The sequence below is a fragment of the Psammomys obesus genome, unplaced genomic scaffold, assembly GCF_907164565.1.
Source record: "Psammomys obesus unplaced genomic scaffold, mPsaObe1.curated_primary_1811, whole genome shotgun sequence".
In the NCBI taxonomy this organism is placed as follows: Eukaryota; Metazoa; Chordata; class Mammalia; order Rodentia; family Muridae; genus Psammomys; species Psammomys obesus.
In genome coordinates this window covers 11,323,404-11,331,101 of record NW_026592510.1, presented here as the reverse complement: position 1 = coordinate 11,331,101, position 7,698 = coordinate 11,323,404, and the positions used below count along the sequence as shown (strand labels likewise).

Genomic DNA, 7,698 nt, shown 5'->3' with positions numbered 1-7,698 from the left:
TTTCTCCATCTCATTAAACTTCTAAGCACAGAGAGTTCTAAGGATTCATTGGGGTGATATATGTAAAGGTTTTGCTTTTAGGGACATAACAAGTATGGTGCCCTCTTCTTGCTCTGATGCTGCTTTCAAAGGATTCTCTGGCTCTTTGACAGTGGTTCAGATTCAATAGGTTTGGCTAACTCATTTGGGATCCCTATGAGATGATAATGAGCAATATGAATCTGCCCCTAAGCGGTTTAGGGGAATAACGCCTTCATAAAGCCTTTCCACACAGTATAGCATTATGGCTATTGGTTAGAATCTGATGCCCAAATCTAACCTCAGTGTGGTAGTTACAAGACAGCTTGGTGATGTGTTATTCCTTACGTCCAGCTGCAGACAAACTGTTGTCTGAGTCTATGGAAGATGGACAGGCTGGTAGTCCACTAGCTCTGGGCAAAAATGGGTAAATGAAAGAGAAAAAAACAACATAGATGAGGGGTTCCTGCATAGCTTGTGTGATGTTTTATAGCTGAGGATCCAGACACAAGACTTGTGCAACTTGTGTAGTATGAAGAGCCACCCAGCCAAAGCAAGGGAAGCCACACACTGGTTGCCTTATTCTTGAGTGATACTGAAGAAGAAAGAAACATCCTACAGAGGAGAAAACTAAGATGGCTTGTATCTACTCTTCATCATCATATTGTATTTTGTTTTAAAGTCTAAATGGGTTTATTTGTCTTGAACACACTTCTCCTGGTCCGGAAATGCAGATATTAGTTTGTAGATGTCCTATGTGGCCCATCTAGAGCAGCTTTGCACCCATTCAGTAATACACACCTTCTACAGGCTACACTTTTCTTGAGAGTTTCCTATGTTACGTAGCTTGAAGAGGAGCGGGTTGCTCATGAACACTGCTTCTACGAGTATCTTTTATTCCTCTTGCCAGGGAATATTTAAAGCACCAGTGACAAACACCATTGCTAGTGGTCATGTATGCAACAAGATTAACTTTCTCTGGGGGAAGTTAGTCCCTTGAAAATTATCTGCTTATTCCTTGCTGTAGGTGATATCATATTCTAACAGAAAAGCATCTAGAATGTTGCCATATGTTATAAAGGAATCCTTACACTGTGGGACTGTTCTTGCTTTGGTAATTGAAATACAAACAAAACAAACTCAGCCTAGATGTAAATAGAGGAAGATAAAATAATAAATTCTTGCTTTTAGATACGTATCTATCCAATGCTAAGTTACCTGTAAACATTGGCTAGAGGTAGAATAATGTTTAATTTTTAACTCCTTCGGAACTGGGTTCTTCCTATTGTCTCTACATGCATAAAGTAATATTAAAAATGTAATCCAGTGTACTGGGCATTCAAGTTTGAGATATAGAAGCACATCAGAACAATACTAAAAGAAAGGTAAAATTAGGAGTAAAATGAACAGTAAAATCAGCTTTTCTTTCTGCTCGATTGCTCTCTTATTTAAACTGAAGAGCTGGAGAAGCTATTTGTTTTAAATAACACGTGGAACATCTTTTCAGTTGTAAACTGCCATTCTCTTTCCGTGTTGTAAACACAGGGTGCTTACAGCTCAGGAACACAAGTTGATTCTCCCATCTAAACATGGCAGAAAAGAAGAGGCAGGTGATGAAGTCAGTGGCTCCAAGACAGGTGTCATTTCCTGTTCCAGGCTTGGGAGCTCAGAGGTAACATTGGCCTTTTAGGCTTTTGCCACAGTGAAGGACCGCTGCCACCTGTGGACAGCAGCTGGCATTGCAGCCCACCTGCCGCAGTCAAAAAGGGATTTGCTAAGGAATTACCCCCCAGACCACTGTGCAGCCTGCAAACCTGACCACCCAGTTTCTCCACACTAGGAATCTCTTGGGTGGAGTTACATGAAGACTATGATTGTCGGGTATCAATATAAAAACCACAGAGTAGACATTAGAAACTGAAAGCCTTCAAGAGCCAAATAAATAATGTAGATGGAAAAGAGTGACAGATTGTAAGTCCGAAGACCCATAAACCGCCTAGAGGCATTTGATTTTTAAATTGTTCATTTTAAAGTTCTATCTATCTATCTATCTATCTATCTATCTATCTATCTATCTATCTATCTATCTATCATTTATCTAGCGATCTATCTATCTATCTATCTATCTACCTACCTACCTACCTATCTTTAGAAAAACAAATCTACCAAGCCATCCGGCAACACACATAGGTAGTAATACTCTGCCTGTAGCTCTAGTTCTGGAAATCAGGAAACAGACATGCAAGATGCCAGGTGATGTCTGGGTACCCAGCAACCAAGGTTTGGTCATACTTTATTTATCATGGATTAATTCAACTTCTTCACTAAAACTTACCACAGGATGCTTTACTTCATTCAAGGCACCAACTCCCTACTGATACAGAAGTTGGAAAAGCATACATTAAATAAATAATTACAAAAGCAGAATTATAGTTGAGATCAATCAGTGAATGAACAATCAGGCAACCATCAAAGAAACACCGTGTATTTTCCGTAAAACTCACTTGCATGTAAGTCATGTCACTGTTTTAGACACAATGTGTGCATCTCTTAATGTTGGGAATATATCCCAAGAAACATCATTAGGCAACTTTTGCTACTGTGTGACTATCATATAATTTTTCATACAGATATGAAGATGGCTGTGCCATTACCAGACAACCTGATCCTATGGGACCATTGCTGTTTTCATGGCTTGTTGCTGACTGAAGCATTGTGGTGTGCTGCGTGATTATATTGCTAAGAAAAAGAAAACTTCTCCGATTAAATTTAAATTATATCTTTATGTGTTCTTATCACTCACACATAAATTTCACTTTTGTGGAACAAGTTCATTTTAAACTTACTGCTGCATGGTGTTTTAAGAATCATTCTCATGCATGCATAAAAAGGAAAGCAGAGGGTTGAAGAAGGCATTTTTAAAGGCCTTTTCATTTTGTGGTTTTCTGCACCCATTCTCTAGCCACTGGAATTTCTAGAGAATTTCTAGGCCGCTTTCAAGGTCTGGCTGTCACCCGTGAGGTTTTCTTTCCAGGAGTTTACACTAGTTTTCAGAGATGTGATACTGACACTCTCTTGGTCCTATGGACAGATAGCAACAATACTTTTCAGGCATCTAGTGGGATAAATGTTCTTCCACATTGCCCTCAGGTACTTTGTTGCCTGAAAAGGAAAGACCTTACTTGCAAAATCATGTTCTAAGGCTGACCTACATCCATGCACACACTGGCAGAATTAGATGTCAGACTGAGATCTGGCAATGAGGTTAAAGGGTGCCGTTGTTAGAGAACCACATCTTGATTTCCAAGGAGTAAGGTTATTTTTGTAAAGATCAGTGAAGTACATTCACCCTGTGATCTGATGTGGTCTTCAGAGTGTGTAGCCTTCTCTCAGAGGAGGTACTGGTTATAGACTAGAAAACTAAGATGTGATGGAGAAGGTAAGGAGGAAAAGTGTGGTCCTGACAGTGGCAAGACTGGATCCCAGGGCAGATAGCTGGGTAGCTCCTTTGAGCACCGAGCTGCAACCATCCCCAAACATTTCCAGACTAAACACAAAAGGTGACATTTGCTGTCTTTGGTTTCTGTACAGTTAGACTCATCCTTCTTAAGGTGTGTGTGGAGGTTCCTCTTTCACCAATGACAGAATTTCTGAACATAAAACAGATCAGTACCGACACTGATGTGTTTGTCTTGTTTTGTTTGTTTTTGGTATTATGAGACAGGGTTTCTCTATATAGTGCTATCCTGGACTCACTTTGTAGACCAGGCTGGCCTTGAACTCACAGAGATCCACCTTCCCGAGTGCTGCGTGAGCCATCATGCCCAGCTCTGTCTTGAGTATTTTTACTGAGTGCTTACAACTATTTTGCACACTGGCAATGACAGTCTTAAATCCTGTGTGAGTTAGTGACTGGGTGAGATAGCACACACAGTGTAATTCACAGGGTAGACCAGGCAAAGGGTTTTGTGGTCTGAGGCTAAAACCTTTTAAATAAATTCTCACCAGACCTAAGAAATTCCCTAGTGTAATAACTGACCAGAGAAAACCCATAGAGAGACCGAAACTAGAGACCAGCCAAAGATAGACCATGTGTCCCAAAACCACCAATTTTGTTTACCTAGAAGAAGCAAATTTTACATAACATTTTAAGGATTTTAAAGTGATGTTGATTAACAGAAAATGGCGCTCACCTCACACTAGGTAGATGTTTATCTGGTCAGAGAGGTGGCCGTCTCTAGTCTATCAGGCATGGATCTGCATCTTGCTCACCCTTGAAACAAGGTTGGTACCTGCTGGAGGTTGGCCAGTTGGAGCTATGTGAAGGACAATGTTGCTGGACTATGGAGGAGGATCCAGGAACAGAGTGGGGGACCTGCCCAGAATCACACAATCTAAACTCTTGGCTAACAGTTTGCTATTTACTTTAAGATGACTGGACAATTAGTAAATGGTTTTTCAGGGAGAAAACACGGCCACATTTTTGCATTTTCCCTCCGGTTGCAAAGCAGGTGGACTGTTGGGGGCAAGGCAAAGTTCTTCATTCATGCAGCAACCTGAATTTTTGACACCCAGGAGCCTGCTTGCAGGTGCTTCTTGGAAAGGTCCTTGTTGAGCTAATGATGATGATTCACTGACATTTGGAGATTTTAGTGAGCTAAACCTGACGAACTGCACCAACTATAAAAATCTATAAGCAACCAGTGCCTGTAAATGGAGTATCACTTGCTCTATTTTGTTTTCCCTTTTTGATAAATGAATAAGAGCAGAATTAAAAAAAAAAGATGATTTTTTTAAGTGAAAAGAGATTAGCTTAGCCTGTCTCATGCAAATGACCATGATAAGAGCACAAAGTGACCTGAAGCAGTGAATCTAAAGAAAGTTGAAGCTATAAGCATTAAACAATTGATGAAAATTGGTAGCGATCACTTACTTTTGTTGCAGAATCATCAAGTTCCTTTGAACATCACTCAGCAACTAGATTTCAGTGATAGACCTGATGAGCAAAGCAGGGTTTTATTTGTATGCTAAAAGCGGGTTTGGCTAGCTAGTAAATCCATGTAAGTACATCTGCATATAACATTTGACACAATACTATGTGCAATGTATCATTTAATTCTCTCGGTGTGTAGGTTCCTATGCGCATGCGTGTATGTGTGAGTGTACATGTGTGCAAACTTGCACATGCACTCTTGTGTGAGGCCAGAGGCTGCCATCTGGTTATCTGTCTCAGTTGATGCTCAACCTTACATTTTGATGCAGGATTGCTCATCACCCCGAAGCTTACTGATTGGCTGACCTGGATGGTCTGCAAGCCCCCCCCGGGATCCTCTGATCTCTGCCTCCCCAGTTACTGAGATTACGGGGCTACACCACTGCACCTGGCTCTTTACATGGGTGCTACGGGTCGGGACTCACGCCAGCTGGCTTGCACAGAAGCCACCTTACTGAGGCATCTTCTCAGGCCTTTCTTTTAATCTTTTTTTTTTAAAGTATTAAATACTCTTTATTTGATATCTTACACAAACTGCAGTCAGTGCCTTTCAGTGGTAAAAAGGCAGCGTCCTTGACATAGGGAATTCTAATTAAAACAGCATTATCGAGAACAGACAGTTGCTTCCTGACGTTTAGCCACTGCCTGTAACAGACCAGTGAACACAAATTGAAACACAGGTGAGTCTTCTTGTTTGGGAGACAATGATAGAGTTTTCCCTGTGTTTAAACATATTCACATGCCAAGTTATATAAATCTAAGTACAAACCACTTAATAGGTTTGAGGTGACACCCCCACCTTTGTGGAAAGTAGAACGTTACTACTTAAGTCCAATCTTATCTTGAGTAAGGGAGAGCAGTGATAGTCTATATACAATTGGGTTGTTATTTTAAAAAAGGTCATACCCACTTTGCTACAAGTCAGTTTTACTTAAATTGGAACTGTCCAACAAAAACATTGTTAGCCATTCATGATCTAAATTTTGGTAGATGAATTAAATTATGGTACACATGAAAAGTCATGAAACATTTGTTTTGTAATAAATAAGGCAGTGGAATTACTCACTGGTAGCCTTTTGAAGATAAACTATTAGGCCTGACCTTTCTCCCTTCTTCTTAATTCCAGTGAAGATCATTTTTGTTCCAGGGATGCACTTTTTTGGATTCTCCAAATACTCCATCAGGTATCCTCTCCCCCGGTGATACTTTTGTTCTTGTTGGCATCTGTGTAGGAGAATCCAGTGGCCTGACCTGTCTTCCACCCCAAAAGACCATGGATCCAGTCTTACGCTTGCCTCCCTTTCCCACAGTGTGGCCCTGGGCACACTTCTGAACAAAAATCTTCTTGCCTTTCTCAATATCACCCATTTTTTAATTCGCTCTGGGGTGGTTGACACCACAAATGTTACATCCCAAAGACTGATATCCTGCTCTCCAGCTTCTTTTAATTCTTAAACAGCAGCAGCAGCAGCAACAACAACAACAAACATGGGTTTGATAGAAACCCATGATACCTAGTTTGAATTCTCTACCTAAGTATTCCAATAAAATAAAAATTATTGAATGACAGTGATGAAATTTAATACTACCATAGCACTTGAAACTCATCTGTTCCTCCTGACAGCTGAAGGGGAGGCCCTGATAGGACATTTTTATACATTTTATTGGGAAATTGAAGCTCAGGGAAATTAAGGAACTTCTCCAAGGCCTTCCGGCCTGTAGGGAATGGTAGAGCTGCTGGAATCTGGCTTCAGCATTCACATGCTAAGCCACTGTCCATATCATACTTTTCAATCAATACTGTTTGGAAAGTCAGCTTCTGGTATATCCATATATCTACATATGCTATTTTCCTTTTCAACATTTCATAAACCTCTGTATCTGGGTCAGCCCAATATAAAAATATGGAAGATTTGTTGAAACTAAACCCTACTTTATGGTACTAGATGAGCTAGCTTTAAGAGCAAGCAGATGTTCACAAAGCATGCGAAACTCAGGACTGCTGTGTCCTTCCTGGCATTTGGAGCATGCTTCTAACTCTTTTCAAATACGATTTTTATCTAACTAGTGTCCCTTAAGACTTCATCTTAACACCCCCAATGATCCCCAGCTGTTAGGGTAGATGGGCCCCTGCTGGGTTTGTTTCTCAACATGACCCACATTCCACCATAAATATTCATGATGCCATGCTCTTGATACCCATAGGCAGACGGGGTCCATTCTTGTGAGCCCCCCTCAGCTGTGATTACCATCTTTCCCTTATTATCTGGCTTCTGAATTGTGGCTCAGCTATGCCATGCTCTGTATTTCCTGCACTTTTGCAGTTATCTGAGGAACCTGAAGAAAACATCGAGTGTTAAAAGAGATGTCTAACCCCCAGGAAGTTGGCCCAAGGAGTATACAAAATCAATTTTTAAAATAGGGTATCTTATTCAAACTTTACACCAGACCGGAGTGAAACTACTGTTTTCCTACTTTGCCAGGTTTCCTAGGCAACAGCCAGGCCTCTGCCAGAGGCCTGAAGACTTCGTTTGTGGGTCAGAGGTGGGCATGAAGAGGGAGAGAAGTAAAGAGATGCGCTTATTACAAAGAGCACACGCCTGGCCAGGAAGAGAATGCTTTCTCATATGACTTCTGTTTGACTGTGTTTAGAGCTCAGGAAATAAGCACACATTTGTTTTGTTTTT

At 40.8% G+C, this 7,698-nt stretch overlaps 1 pseudogene; it reads right to left on the bottom strand.

Annotated features, from left to right (window-relative positions):
- Positions 1–6,069: 6,069 nt before the first annotated feature.
- Positions 6,070–6,379, bottom strand: LOC129681880 (cytochrome c-like; annotated as a pseudogene).
- Between the last annotated feature and the right edge of the window lie 1,319 nt (positions 6,380–7,698).